At 35.7% G+C, this 14,078-nt stretch overlaps 1 protein-coding gene across 3 annotated transcripts in view; it reads left to right on the forward strand.

Annotated features, from left to right (window-relative positions):
* NT5DC1 (5'-nucleotidase domain containing 1) overlaps positions 1-14,078 on the forward strand; it is a 170,724-nt gene that overhangs the window by 38,946 nt on the left and 117,700 nt on the right. The window lies entirely within an intron of this gene.

Here is a 14,078-nt window from a genome sequence, read left to right on the forward strand (position 1 = left end):
AACCAATATTTTATGACTCCATGTCAGTCCTCTTAGATAACAATAACAGAGCTATGGCTTATACCTGTCAACTAGTGAAAGCATATTTAGACAGAATTAACTTTTTCCTATTAAAATCTTAGGTAATATGCCATTCATTCCATTACTTAAGGAACAATATAACTTATATTAACAAAAGTATTTTTCCATAAGTTTTACTGTATATTTATTGACTCTAGCCTCATTATTCTTTTATTCAATTGAATAATATTATTTTAGCTGTGTTTCAGATGATACTCTAGCTATGGATCAACATACCCGTTTCTGGTCATGTTTTCACAGGTATTCTCATTTACAGAACCAAAGATACCTTTTATAAAATGCACATGTACAAAACATACAAATTTGTATGGAGAACCAGGTGTCTTCTAGAGTTCTGAAATCTCTTAGATAATCTCCACCCGCAAAACTAACATATTTTATGCTCCTATCTTTTCCTAGGTACGATTCTAAGAACTTTACATATATTATCTCATTTACTCCTTGTAGCAGTCCCATGAGGTGGGTACCATTATTATCCCCATCTCTAGACCTCAGAAATTAAGGCCAGAGAGGTTAATTATTACCCTGGCCAAGGTCACAGAGTAGGTGATGGTAAAGTTACTGTTTTGAATGGATACTTTTCTTCAGGATTTACAAGGTACCCAGCATAATTCTGAGGATAGCACTATTTAATTTGGAACTACTATTGGCTGTTCTTTGTCAAAATTTGGATGAAAGTGTAATTCCACTATGCTTGTTTTTCCAGATCATCTTCTCAAAATGAAAGAGCCATTGAGTCATGCTCTAAGAGTTTCAGTTTTTAAGAGTGATTAATTCAGACTTTGCTAATTGAAAAATAAACTAATTGAAAAACAAATAGTGCTGTTTGTTTTTATCTTGAAAAAGTTTTTAATATATTTAATTTATAACACACGGCCTTTTATAATGGTTGAAAGAAAAAGTCGTATTATCAAAAAATTCTAAATGTTTTGGGAGACATTTGAATTATTACTAATATTTTAATTTAAACAATGTATAAACCATAGTAAAAGCTAAGAGGCTATTCTGAAAAACAAAAATCCCATTTAAGAAACCTTAATGTGAATTCTCAATTTAAGAGTGTTTGATAGTTTAAAAAAATAGATTGAGAGCTTTTTATAAATTTGCAATTTGAATTGTCTCATTAATGTATCCTAGGCAACCTCAAAATATCTTAGTTTTGCACCTGGAGATTATCTAAGAGATTTCAGAACTCTAGAAGACACCTGGTTCTCCATACAAATTTTTATGTTTTGTACATGTGCATTTTATAAAAGGTATCCTAGGCAACCTTTGACATACTTCTTCAAATGCTAGTATTTCCTTAGATTTAATAATAGCTCAACTTTGAGCTAATGATTAATTCTAATTAATCTAGTTCCTATCTTTATTTCACTGTTGCCCTTCAAATGGAAAATCAAGTATATGTGATTGTACTACAGACATCAGAAGCCTTGAAATACATTTTAAAATAGTATAATCCTATTTTGAACTATGACTAGCATGCTTATCAAAGAATCTTTTCTTACAAATTTAGGTAAGATCATTATTGTACATACAGAAAGTTGTGTTTCAGTATTAAAGTTTCATTGACATAATGCTACTTAAAATTTTGAGTTTCTGGCAGTTTCATTATATGTGTTTAGTATGTAGACATAATTTCTGAGTAGAACTAATAGAATGGCATTAGAATCTATACTTGATTTTGCAGAGATTTACTTATTTACATATAGTAATGGAGTACATTTAGAATTTCATTTTTGGATCTTCATATTTGTATAAATTGTGTATTTAGCACAAGTTAAAAACAGGGAATTGCCTTTGATTACAATGAGGATGGCAAGAGAGTAAAATACATATTTGTGTACTTCCCATTTTGTCTCCAATCCTGCTTTTGGTGTGATTTCCCCATAGACTTTAATTTCTTGTGTTGGTATGTGTTACTTTATAATTGCTTTTTTAATTTTGCATCCAGTAAGATTTGTGTAATTGTAGCCAAGAAAAGCTTTTAAAGATAAGTTTAATAGAAAGTATATTGGTCAGACATGACAGATAAAAAATTGCAATTACAGAATAAGAGATGTATCCTAATAGTATATAGAGTAGCTGTTAAAAAATATAGATAATAATGAGAAAATAATTTTTTAGCAAAAATTGTAGTGTGAGAAATTATGGGGAAAACGTTAAGAGTTTGTAGCCTGTGGGAAACAACTGACCTTACCAAATGTAGGTTTTTTTGGTAAGGGTTGGGGAGTGGGGAGTGCAGGGGGAAGCTCTCATTCAACCAGTAACAGTTTGTGAGTAATTAACTTAAAGCCTTAAAATTTTGTGTTAATTGGTACAAATGATGATTAAACTTGTGTAGATTTGGGGTAATAAAATTATTATGTTTTGAATAATACCATTTAAAAGCTGATTCCATAATAATATTGAGAAATAGTTGTATTTGAAAGCATCTATTCTTAGACTGTATTTTATTGGTAGCATTGATAGAACAAAATTCTTGTACATTTTAATGCATGTTGTATGCTACAATTAAACTATTGAATTGCTATTCAAATGTGCTGATCAGTAGAGTTAATAAATTCATGAGAATTTTAAAAATCTTTCATATGACTAAAGAGCACTTCCCTATCTTTTTAAATTTAACTTTATAACGCTTTACTCTAGGATCTGGTTTTTCAGTTGAAAAGTGCACATGTGGTCCAAATTCATGAGCTGTATGGTTATTTAGATATTCTTATCATGGAAGGTAAGAGGGAAACAGGACTTTAACTTTGTTTTGCTTATAAGACATTAGAAATATTAAATCATTTTCTCCAAAGTAAAAGCCATTTCTATTAAAATTATGTCTTTGAGACATTAGTAAAAGTACTTAAGTCTTCTGTTGGTCATTTTTTAAATAGCATTCTGACTGTCACTCTAACTCGATCTAATTCACCTTTGTCTTCAGATTGATCTTGCATTTGTGGACCATCATCTGTGTGTCAGGCACTTTGTTTTTCTCATTTGATCTACAAGAACCTTATATGATATATATTAGCACTCTTATTTTGTACATAAGGAAACTGAAGCTCAAGGTTTCAGGAATTATACAGCTTCTATAAGCCAGTAGATGGCAGAGTGGAGAGTTTGGACACTAGGTTCAAAGGCTACATTGACATTTTCCAGAAAACCATGCAATCAGATATTTTTAGTTTGTTCCTCTTAATTTGCTATGATTGTTACTTAAATCAATCAACTTATGCTCAAGTTCCATCCCTTATGAACTGTCACTGAAATGCTAATATAGCTATTCATGGGGATAATATAATTTCCAGTGTAGAAGTCACTATTTTGCTCTTCTGTCAGCATTATGCCTATCTCCCTTTTCTGTCTTACATCATTACACAGTTTTCAAGAGCAAAGCCCCTTTTTTCAATATTCACAAATGGGAAGAGTTTGATATATATGTGTGTGTGTGTGTGTGTGTGTGTATATATATATAATTCTTTTGTACAAAGAGCAAGGAATATTAACACAGTGAATACATACGTATCTGCTACCCAGCTAAAGAGACCTACAAAAACACTATTTTTTTTTTGAGAGGGCATCTCTCATATTTACTGATCAAATGGTTGTTAACAACAATAAAATTCTGTATACAGGAGTCAATGCTCAATGCACAATCATTAATCCATCTCAAGCCTAATTCTCGTCAGTCTCCAATCTTCTGCAGCATAACGAACAAGTTCTTACATGGTGAACAAATTCTTACATAGTGAATAAGTTCTTACATGGTGAACAGTACAAGGGCAGTCATCACAGAAACTTTCGGTTTTGATCACGCATTATGAACTATAAACAATCAGGTCAAATGTGAATATTCGTTTGATTTTTATACTTGATTTATATGTGGATCGCACATTTCTCCCTTTATTATTATTATTTTTATTTTTAATAAAATGCTGAAGTGGCAGGTAGATTCAAGTTAAGGTAGAAAACATAGTTTAGTGTTGTAAGAAAGCAAATGTAGATGATCAGGTGTGTGCCTGTAGACTATGTGTTAATCCAAGCTAGACACGGGCAATAAAACATCCACGGATGCAGAAGATTTCTCTCAGAACAGGGGGGGTGAGGTTCTAAGCCTCACCTCTGTTGATCCCCAATTTCTCACCTGATGGCCCCTCTGTGACTGTGCCTGTCTTAGGTTGTTCCTCCCTTGAGGAATCTTACCCGTCTCTGGCTAACCAGTCATCTTCCGGGGCCATACAGGGAAATGCAAAGTTAGTAAGTGAGAGAGAAGCCATATTGTTTGAAAAGGTTAGCTTTTTACTTCTTTGCAGATTTATGCCCTGTGGCTTCTATGCCCAGCATTTGTCTTGAGGTATCTTTACCACTTGGAGGAATTATGATACTCGGTAAATTCGATATGAGGCACGAATTCTATTTAAGGGTTGTAAATAGGAAGGAAGAAGAAAAGCTATAGGAGTAGCAGATGGAAGAAAACATGGGAAGATTGATTATTTCTTTGACATATCTTCTTGTAGAGTAACTTCAGCATGTATAGGTTTTAACTTACTAATTAAATTGCACACACACATCAACATAATAGGAGTACAGTTACATAACCAAAGCAGACCTACAATTACCAGTCATCTCCAGTGAAAACAAGAAAACCAGTTAGGCACCTTAGGCATTTGTGAAAACTTACCTATGATATGGTGGATATTGTCCAACTGAACTTGAACAGTCTGAGAGAAATCAGACAAATTAAAACAACCCATTCCTGGGGACTGTTCACATCCCATATGTTCTTTTAACAGTAGATAGTCTGTATAGTTGTAAGATTTTGGAGCGCTACAACTTGCACTTCTCCTAACACTTGGTTGAGTTTCAACAGTATAGATCCAGTCAAATTTGTTGTTTTACTGTATGCACAGGCCAGCTTAGATATCTCCTTCTTCATTCCCATGGCAAGTCCAGGAACCGGTGGGATGAATACAGCTACAGCTGTAGCAGCGCCTGCATCTTTGTTGAGGTTTTTTGATGATCATCTTCTGGTATGAGTCTTCCAGAGAGTGCTGATGTTGGAAGTTCTTCTTCATTTCGTACCTTAGTTCATTGTCTGGGTAGCCAAATTAGGCTATGATCCTCTGTATAAACACAAACAGACCCCTTGCCTACAGTTTGATATGCCCTTTATACCATTGTGTAGAACTCATTGGAGGTCACCACACAGGAACTGCCCCTTTCTCTTTTTTTAAGAGAAAGGAGTATTATCAGAAAAATGTACCTCCACAGCCGATCATCTGACACACTTTAAGTGATCAAAACTAAGGATATTTAAAGCATGTATTAATCATTGATTTACAGTTAGTTTTATCTTATCAGGGAGTAATCGCCCTTTCTTTTTTCTTTTTTTTTTGTTATCATTAATCTATACTTACATGACGAATATTATGTTTACTAGGCTCTTCCCTATACCAGGTCCCCCCTATACACCCCTTTACAGTCACTGCCCATCAGCACAGCAAAATGTTGTAGAATCACTACTTGTCTTCTCAGTGTTATACAGCCCTCCCCTTTCTCACTCCCCCCCATGTATGCTAACCTTAATACCCCTCTTTTTCATCCCCCTGCCTTATCCCTCCCTACCCACACATCCTCCCCAGTCCCTATCCCTTTGGTACCTGTTAGTCCATTCTTGGGTTCTGTGATTCTGCTGCTGTTTTGTTCCTTCAGTTTTCCCTTTGTGCTTATACTACACAGATGAGTGAAATCATTTGGTATTTCTCTTTCTCCGCTTGGCTTATTTCACTGAGCATAATACCCTCCAGCTCTATCCATGTTGCTGCAAATGGTAGGATTTGCCCTCCTCTTATGGCTGAGTAGTATTACATTGTGTATATGTACTACATCTTTATCCATTCATCTATCAATGGACATTTAGGTTGCTTCCAATTGTTGGCTATTGTAAATAGTGCTGCGATAAACATAGGGGTGCATCTGTCTTTCTCAAACTTGATTGCTCGTTCTTAGGGGTAAATTCCTAGGAGTGGAATTCCTGGGTCAAATGGTAAGTCTATTTTGAGCATTTTGATATACCTCCATACTGCTTTCCACAATGGTTGAACTAATTTACATTCCCACCAGCAGTGTAGGAGGGTTCCCCTTTCTCCACAGCCTCGCCAACATTTGTTGTTGTTTGTCTTTTGGATGGCAGCTATCCTTACTGGTGTGAGGTGATACCTCATTGTAGTTTTAATTTGCATTTCTCTGATAACTAGCGATGTGAAGCATCTTTTCATGTGTCCCTTGGCCATCTGTATTTCTTTTTTAGAGAACTGTCTGTTCAGTTCCTCTGCCCATTTTTTAATTGGGTTATTTGTTTTTTGTTTGTTGAGGCGTGTGAGCTCTTTATATATTCTGGACGTCAAGCCTTTATCGGATCTGTCATTTTCAAATATATTCTCCCATACTGTAGGGTTCCTTTTTGTTCTATTGATGGTGTCTTTCGCTGTACAGAAGCTTTTCAGCTTAATATAGTCCCACTGTTCATTTTTGCTGTTGTTTTCCTTGCCCGGGGGGATATGTTCAAGATGAGGTCACTCATGTTTATGTCTAAGAGGTTTTCACCTATGTTTTTTTCCAAGAGTTTAATGGTTTCATGATTTACATTCAGGTCTTTAATCCATTTTGAGTTTACTTTTGTATATGGGGTTAGAAAATGGTCCAGTTTCATTCTCCTACATGTAGCTGTCCAGTTTTGCCAGCACCATCTGTTGAAGAGACTGTCATTTCGTCATTGCATGTCCATGACTCCTTTATCAAATATAAATTGACCATATATGTCTGGGTTAATGTCTGGATTCTCTAGTCTGTTCCATTGGTCTGTGGCTCTGTTCTTGTGCCAGTACCAAATTGTCTTGATTACTGTGGCTTTATAGTAGAGCTTGAAGTTGGGGAGTGAGATTCCCCCTACTTTATTCTTTCTCAGGACTGCTTTGGCTATTCGGGGTCTTTGGTGTTTCCATATGAATTTTTGAATTATTTGTTCCAGTTCACTGAAGAATGTTGCTGGTAGTTTCATAGGGATTGCATCAAATCTGTATATTGCTTTGGGCAAGATGGCCATTTTGACGATATTAATTCTTCCTAGCCACGAGCATGGGATGAATTTCTATTTGTTAGTGTCCCCTTTAATTTCTCTTAAGAGTGACTTGTAGTTTTCAGAGTATAAGTCTTTCACTTCTTTGGTTAGGTTTATTCCTAGGTATTTTACTCTTTTTGATGCAATTGTGAATGGAGTTGTTTTCCTGATTTCTCTTTCTGTTGGTTCATTGTTAGTGTATAGGAAAGCCACAGATTTCTGTGTGTTAATTTTGTATCCTGCAACTTTGCTGTATTCCGATATCAGTTCTAGTAGTTTTGGGGTGGAGTCTTTAGGGTTTTTTATGTACAGTATCATGTCATCTGCAAATAGTGACAGTTTAACTTCTTCTTTACCAATCTGGATTCCTTGTGTTTTTTGGTTTTGTCTGATTGCTGTGGCTAGGACCTCCAGTACTATGTTAAATAACAGTGGGGAGAGGGGGCATCCCTGTCTAGTTCCCGATCTCAGAGGAAAAGCTTTCAGCTTCTCACTGTTCAGTATAATGTTGGCTGTGCGTGTATCATAAATGGCCTTTATTATGTTGAGGTACTTGCCCTCTATTCCCATTTTGCTGAGAGTTTTTATCATGAATGGATGTTGAACTTTGTCAAATGCTTTTTCAGCATCTATGGAGATGATCATGTGGTTTTTGTCTTTCTTTTTGTTGATGTGGTGGATGATGTTGATGGACTTTCGAATGTTGTACCATCCTTGCATCCCTGGGATGAATCCCATTTGGTCATGGTGTACGATGCTTTTGATGTATTTTTGAATTTGGTTTGGTAATATTTTGTTGAGTATTTTTGCATCTACGTTCATCAGGGATATTGGTCTGTAGTTTTCTTTTTAGGTATGGTCTTTGCCTGTTTTTGGTATTAGGGTGATGTTGGCTTTATAGAATGAGTTTGGGAGTATCCCCTCCTCTTCTATTTTTTGGAAAACTTTAAGGAGAATGGGTATTATGTCTTCCCTGTATGTCTGATAAAATTCCGAGGTGAATCCATCTGGCCCGGGGGTTTTGTTCTTTGGTATTTTTTTGATTACCACTTCAATTTCATTGCTGGTAATTGGTCGGTTTAGATTTTCTGTTTCTTTCTGGGTCAGTCTTGGAAGGTTGTATTTTTCTAGGAAGTTGTCCATTTCTCCTAGGTTTCACAGCTTGTTAGCATATAGGTTTTCATAGTACTCTCTAATCATTCTTTGTATTCTGTGGGGTCCGTCATGATTTTTCCTTTCTCGTTTCTGATTCTGTTTATTTGTGTTGACTCTCTTTTCCTCTTAATAAGTCTGGCTAGAGGCTCATGTACTTTGTTTATTTTTTCTAAGAACGAGCTCTTGGTTTAATTGATTTTTGCTATTCTTTTATTCTTCTCAATTTTATTTATTTCTTCTCTGATCTTTATTATGTCCCTCCTTCTGCTGACCTTAGGCCTCAGTTGTTCTTTTTCCAATTTTGATAATTGTGACATTAGACCATTCATTTGGGATTGTTCTTTTTTATATATGCCTGGATTGCTATATAGTTTCCTCTTAAGACTGCTTTTGCTGTGTCCCACAGTAGTTGGGGCTTTGTGTTGTTGTCGTTTGTTTCCATATATTGCTGGATCTCCATTTTGATTTGGTCATTGATCCATTGATTATTTAGGAGCGTGTTGTTAAGTCTCCATGTATTTGTGAGCCTTTTTGGTTTCTTTGTACAGTTTATTTCTAGTTTTATGCCTTTGTGGTCTGAATAGTTGGTTGGTAGGATTTCAATCTTTTGGAATTTACTGAGGTTCTTTTTGTGGTCTAGTATGTGGTCTATTCTGGAGAATGTTCCATATGCACTTGAGAAGAATGTGTATCCTGTTGCTTTTGGATGTAGAGTTCTGTAGATGTCTATTAGGTCCATCTGTTCTAGTGTGTTGTTCAGTGCCTCTGTGTCCTTACTTATTTTCTGTCTGGTGGATCTGTCCTTTGGAGTGAGTGGTGTGTTGAAGTCTCCTAGAATGAATGCATTGCATTCTATTTCCTCCTTTAGTTCTGTTAGTATTTGTTTCACATATGCTGGTGCTCCTGTGTTGGGTGCATATATATATGTAATGGTTATATCCTCTTGTTGGACTGAGGCCTTTATCATTATGTAATGTCCTTCTTTATCTTTTGTTACTTTCTTTATTTTGAAGTCTGTTTTGTCTGATAATAGAATTGCAACACCTGCTTTCTTCTCTCTGTTGTTTGCATGAAACATCTTTTTCTCTCCCTTGACTTTAAGTCTGTGCATGTCTTTGGGTTTGAGGTGAGTCTCTTGTAAGCAGCATATGGATGGGTCTTGCTTTTTTATCCATTCTATTACTCTGTGTCTTTTGATTGGTGCATTCAGTCCATTTACATTTAGGGTGATTATTGAAAGGTATGTACTTATTGCCATTGCAGGCTTTAAGTTTGTGGTTACCAAAGGTTCAGGGTTAGCTTCTTTACTATCTTACTGTCTAACTTACGTCACTTGTTGAGCTAGTATAAATACGGTCTGATGATTCTTTACTTCTCTTCCTTCTTATTCCTCCTCCTCCCTTCTTCATATGTTGGGTGTTTTGTTCTGTGCTCTTTTTAAGAGTGCTCCCATCTAGAACAGTCCCTGTAGGATGCCCTGTAGAGGTGGTTTGTGGGAGGCAAATTCCCTCAACTTTTGCTTTTCTGGAAATTGTTTAATCCCTCCTTCATATTTAAATGATAATCGTACTGGATACAGTAGTCTTGGTTCGAGGCCCATCTGTTTAATTGCATTAAGTATATCATGCCATTCTCTTCTGGCCTGTAGGGTTTCTGTTGAGAAGTCTGATGATAGCCTGATTGGTTTTCCTTTGTAGGTAACCTTTTTTTTTCTCTCTGGCTGCCTTTAATACTTTGTCCTTGTCTTTGATCTTTGCCATTTTAATTATTATGTTTCTTGGTGTTTCCCTCCTTGAATTCCTTGTCATGGGAGTTCTGTGTACCTCTGTGTTCTGAGAGGCCATTTCTTCCCCTAGTTTCGGGAAGTTTTCAGCAATTATTTCTTCAAGGACACTTTCTATCCCTTTTTCTCTCTCTTCTTCTTGTACCCCTATAATGCGGATGTTGTTCCATTTTGATTGGTCACTCAGCTCTCTTAGAATTCTTTCATTCCTGGAGATCCTTTTATCTTTCTCTGCATCAGCTTCTCTGTGTTCCTGTTCTCTGTTTTCTAGTCCATTAATGGTCTCTTGCATCTTGTCCATTCTGTTTTGAAGTCCTTCCAGAGCTTGTTTTATTTCTGTTTTCTCCCTCCTTAGTTCTTGCATATTTCTCTGCAAGTCCATCAGCATGGTTATGACTTTTGTTTTGAATTCTTTTTCAGGAAGACTGGTTAAATCTATCTCCCCAGGTTCCTTCTCAGGGGGAAGATATAGCAGATGCCGAAGCTGTCTGGGTTATTCTTGTCTGGATCATATTTTTTTACCTTTTCATGTCGATAGGTGCTATTGACTGTCAGCTAGGAGGGCCAAACTTTTCACTTGGTACTGGCCTTTCTTTACTGGGACAACTGCGACCCCTACTGGCTTGTGTTGGGTAATTGCGTGTAGACTGGGTCTTTGTGTCTTGCTGGCCGATATGGAGGAAGCTCCCTTTCTGAGGGGGTAGCCAGCCTTAGGCTGCTTCTCTGCTTTTGCAGCACCCCTTTACCAGGTGCTGGGCTCTCGCACGTGTGGATGTAGTCTGGCTGTTGTCCTGTGTCTTCTGGTCTCTCTTTTAGGATTAGTTGTATTTGTTGTATTTTCAAAAATATGTATGTTTTTGGGAGTAGATTCCCACTGTCCTACTCACGCTGCCATGTTGGCTCCGCCCTCTTTCTTATTCCTTATTTTAACATTCTATTTAAAATAAATTATTCTCTGTGTTTCATTCTGCAACTTGCTTTTTAGTACACCCTGTTTTTGAGATTTACCCATGTTAATATGTGCAGCTGGTGTTTATTCATTTTTCACTGCTAATGGTTTCCTGTGGTATCACTGAACTTTTTTTTCATCTGCTGATGAGTATTTAGCTTGCTTTCATGTCAATGTACCTTTGAACCTGGTGTCCAAACTCTCTACTCTGCCGCTTACTGGCTTACTGAACTCATGTAATCCTTAAACCCTGAGCTTCAGTCCCCTTTCATACAAAATAAAAGTGATAATATCGCTTATATAAGGTTCTTATAGGTTAAATGAGAAAAACAAATTGCCTGATACTTACTTTAATATTTTTCATTAAAAAATAATTCTACTTTAAACATTTTTATAGATGTTTCCTGGCTACCTGCAAAAGAGTTTTTCTAAGGAATATACTTTGGAGTGGAATACTGGTTATATATATGTTCTGTTTTACTGGCAAATGTCAAATTATTTATTAAAGCCATTTTATGTTTTAGCATTGGGACATAAGAGCTACAACATCTTGGTATCATATAAATTTTAAGGTCTTTCAATTAATAGTTATAAAATGCTATCTCTACTTTGAGTTTTTTGAGGAACCTCCATACTGGTTTCCACAAAGGTTGAACTAATTTGCATTCCCAACAGCAGTGTAGGAGGGTTCCCCTTTCTCCACAACCTTGCCAACATTTGTTTTTGTTTGTCTTTTCGATGATGGTGATCCTTACTGGTGTGAGGTGATATCTCATTGTGGTGACCCAGGAATTCCACTTCTAAGAATTTACCCTAAGAATGCAGCACTCCAGTTTGAAAAAGACAGATGCACCCCTATGTTTATCACTGCACTATTTACAATAGCCAAGATATGGAAGCAACCTAAATGTCCATCAGTAGATGAATGGATAAAGATGTGGTACACATACACAATGGAATATTACTCAGCCATAAGAAAAAAACAGATCCTACCATTCGCAACAATATGGATGGAGCTATAGGGTATTATGCTCAGTGAAATAAGCCAGGTGGAGAAAGACAAGTACCAAATGATTTCATTCATATGTGTAGTATAAGAACAAAGGAAAACTGAAGGAACAAAACAGCAGCAGAATCACAGAACCCAAGAATGGACTAATAGTTACCAAAGGGAGAGGGACTGGGGAGGATGGGTGGGAAGGGAGGGACAAGGGTGGGGAAAAAGAAAGGGGGCATTATGATTAGCATGTATAGTGTGTTGGGGGGCATGGGGAAGGCTGTGCAACAAAGAAGACAAGTAGTGATTTTACAGCATCTTACTATGCTGATAGACAGTGACTGTAATGGGGTTTGTGGGGGGGACTTGGTGAAGGGGGGAGCCGAGTAATCATAATGTTCTTCATGTAATTGTAGATTAATGATACCAAAAAAAATGCTATCTCATTAGATTTTCATTTGTATATTTCTAGGAGTATAAGAGAGGGTAAGCATATTTTCATATATTTGTTGGCCATTTTTTGTTTACTCTTCTCTCAAATGCCTGTTTGATTTTTGCCCATTATTTTTGTTGGGTTGTCTTTTGTTGTTGATTTTGTAGCATTCCTTACATATTTTGGATATTAATTTTCATTAGTTATATGTGATTATATGGAGTCTTATTTGTTGTCTACAGCTGTGTGTAGCCGAGAAAGACTTTCTTTTTAAGAATGATTCATTGAGACCCAATACGTTATTTATGTTACTCTTTTCTCAACTTTTCAGTGAGACTCTAGGGCATTGAAAATTTAAGAAAAGACCTGGCATCTCTAGGAGTGATGTGGAAAATGTTTTTTACTACATTTTTCTTTTGATGACTTTCCTTTCTATAGTAGAGACAAGTGATCATTCTTTTTATAGAATTTGCAATTCCAGGATTACTTGGAAAGGTTCTACATAAGTCATTCAACATTTGAATTCGAGTAAAACTTACTTTTCTTATGCAATAACTAGCACCACATTTTCTTTATTGGAGTCCTAATTGTTTCAGTAAATGATTTTTGGAGAAAAATTCTGTAAATTGTATGTTTCTAGTTGAGATAATATGCAGGAATTACTCTTTTAGGAAAATTTTGAAGTTACTTTGATGAAAACCCAAAAAAGATTTGTTACCTCCTGTTTTCATTTAATAACTGATTTGTAGTGCATGATACAAATAGACTTGATGCTAGGATATTATTCCTTATTACTTTGATACTTGCAAACATTTTGTAGGGCATAAATATATATATCCTTTCTAAAATATGAAACTAATATTCACAGCTGTTACATGTTATTTTTAAGGACCATTTTAGTAATTTAAGTTTAAAAGACAATATCACAAACTCTGTTTTTATTAAACATCATTTTTTTAAGCCTAAAAAAAGATTACCTATCATATTATTAAAAAAAAGTAGTAGAGGTTTTACTGAGATGAAAAACAAAATTTTAACCACATAAAACCCAAAACCACATACAACCTAATTTGGCTTTAAAAAAGCCATCTTCTCAGTTTCAGGTTTCACATTTTATATTTAATTATTTTATATACCGTCCATACCATATTCACTCAAATTCATTTTCACTCTTAAAACTTGTTAAATGAGCTTGTGACTTGCTTCTGTTGAAATATTGTTGAAATCTGAAAATAAACAGGAAAATGAGATCTCATTTGGGTTTTATGTGATTGAAATTTTGTTTTTCATCTCAATATGACCTCTACTACTTGTACAAATTAAGTTTTGTGCTTATTAGTAAGAAATACCTTCAGTGAGCTGAGCATCTTTGTAGAAAGGTAACTCAGAGGTTCATGGCAGTGGCTCATAGTTAAGCAAGAAGGAATTAGTAAAGTAAATTACAGGGTTCTTCTAACCTTGAAATATAGAATTTGGCACTGCTTTTTTTAGTCCCTTTCATTCTTGTTCACTGCCTTCTTTAGACTGCTGAAGATGCCAGCATCTGCACTTACCAGCTCCACAAGATAT

The sequence above is a fragment of the Manis javanica genome, chromosome 13 (assembly GCF_040802235.1).
Source record: "Manis javanica isolate MJ-LG chromosome 13, MJ_LKY, whole genome shotgun sequence".
NCBI lineage: Eukaryota > Metazoa > Chordata > Mammalia > Pholidota > Manidae > Manis > Manis javanica.